The sequence below is a fragment of the Phocoena phocoena genome, chromosome 19 (assembly GCF_963924675.1).
Source record: "Phocoena phocoena chromosome 19, mPhoPho1.1, whole genome shotgun sequence".
NCBI lineage: Eukaryota > Metazoa > Chordata > Mammalia > Artiodactyla > Phocoenidae > Phocoena > Phocoena phocoena.
Genome location: NC_089237.1, coordinates 56,029,402 through 56,031,576, shown reverse-complemented (window position 1 = coordinate 56,031,576; position 2,175 = coordinate 56,029,402). Strand labels below are relative to the sequence as shown.

The window sequence follows — 2,175 nt, the reverse complement described above, 5'->3', positions numbered from 1 at the left end:
TCTCCTAAACTCGAAAATCTCCGTATTGCCTGTCTGACATCAGTGAATATCTCATAGTCATACAAACTGAGCATATCTGAAATAAAATTCTTTTTTTTTTTGTACTCATCCCTAAAACCACTTTTTTCTGAGCCTTCATCATCTCCATTTAAAGAGAAAACAAAAACAAAGTAAAACAAACAAGCCTGGAACCATCTTCCTAGGTGCTGGCCATCATTCAAGGAATTTGACACACCCTTTCCTTTCTGACACAACTCATGTTTAATCCATCATCGAATTCTGTCTTTTCTACCTTCAAAACAATATTAGGGGGAAAACATTTGCTTACACGCTTTTGCCCTATCCTAGGTTTTCTCCACCTCAGCATCGTTGCCATTTGGGGTTGGATAATTCTTTGTTGTGGAGGCTGGTTCTGTGCATTGTAGGACATTTAGCAGCATCTCTGGCCTCTGCCCACTGGATGACACATTCCTTCGCCTCCAGTTGTGACGATCAAGACTATCTCCAGACACTGACAACAGGTCCCCTAGGGCAGAATCACTTCCAAGTGAGAGCCGCTGCTCCACCCCCAGCAACCCCATCTTTCACCTGGGTGATCGCAGTGGCCTTACAGCTGGCTTCCTTACTGTCTCTCTTGGTCTCTCATATTCTACCCAGTAGCCAGAGTGATCTTTTTTTTTTTAATCCAAAATGTGTTTATTGGGATGGTTTCCCATTAATCTTGATTCAGGGTGCTTTTAGTGCTGCTTCTGTCTGAAGGAGCATCCTTCTGTAAGCCTTGCTTTTCCTCTTGTAGAGGCTGGCAGAGGACAGTAGAACAGCCAACACATAAAACTACTGTTTGTGCATGGCTAAAGACAGAGGTGATTTTATAGCATCCTGGGCATTTCACATCCACGAAATAGGAATTGGGGCTCTACACCAGACGCTTCTTCTGGTGTTTCCTCTTCTCCTCTTCTGGAGAGGGATGAAGGAGCTCCTTTGTGAGAGGCATGTTCTCATGGGGAGGTAATCACCCCCGCAAAGGAGAATCATCTTTTTTTTTAATACAATTTTTTTTTGATGTGGACCATTTTTAAAGTCTTTATTGAATTTGTTACAATATTGCTTCTGTTTTATGTTTTGGTTTTTTGGCTGCAAGGCATGTGGGATCTTAGCTCCCCGACCAGGGATCAAACCTGCACCCCCTGCACTGGAAGGCAAAGTCTTAACCACTTGACCACCAGGGAAGTCCCGAGAGTGATCTTTTAAAAAAACCATTCAGATGATTTCACTCTTGTTGGCGGCCATGGTGATGTGCCCTCAGAGGGCAGGATGAGAGAAGGGTGTCTGGGAGACAACATCGACTGCCACACCCTGGGATCTGCCCGCGTCCAAGCTCTTCTCAGCTACACTGTTCGCAGGCTGCTCTGGGCTGATGATGGAGCACGGCCAGGGCCTCAGAGCTGGGCTGTCGCTGACTTACACGTGTGATGCTTTGGAATTTCCCAGAGCTGTATTCCAGTTTGACCAATCTTCCTCCCCTTCCTCCTTTCACAGGTGCCAGACTTACATCGTGTTTTTAGGTCTGTCCTAACCTACTCTGTCTCCCTAGCAAGCCTTCTCCCCCTTTATCCACCCTAGGTGTTTTCTCTAATAAACCTCCCTGAATGTCTAATTCCATCCTGGCCTCTGCTTCTCAGACAATCCAAAAACTCCCCTGCTCAGGACTTTCTAATGGCTTTCTTCCTCACTCAGAACGAATCCCATAGTCCTCGAGGCAGGTCACAAAGGCCTCGTGACCTGCTGATGCCTTTCTTGCTGATCTCAGCTCCTGCAACTCCACACCTGTTCACTTTGTTCTGACTGCACTGGTTGTGTTGCTATTTCTTAAAGACACCAGGCTCCTTCTTGCCTTGGTGATTTTAGCATCTATTCCCTCCCCCTGGAATTCTATTCCCCTGGATATTCATTTGGTGAACTTACCTGAAGTCTTGGGTTAAGTATCACCTCCTCAAGGAGGCCCATCCTGATCACACACTTGGAAACTGCCACCCAGCTCCCATTTCCCCAGCACCTCAGTGTTGTTGCCTTGTACTTTTCTTCATTGCATTGATCACTTTCACTCTGTTCTGTTCTATTCCATTATGTCTGTTTTGTTCTCTGATACATTTCAAGTACCTGGAACAGTGCCAG

The 2,175-nt window shown here is 45.8% G+C and overlaps 1 pseudogene; it reads right to left on the bottom strand.

Annotated features, from left to right (window-relative positions):
• Nucleotides 1–737: 737 nt before the first annotated feature.
• On the bottom strand, nt 738–994 carry LOC136138991 (small ribosomal subunit protein eS27-like; annotated as a pseudogene).
• Between the last annotated feature and the right edge of the window lie 1,181 nt (nt 995–2,175).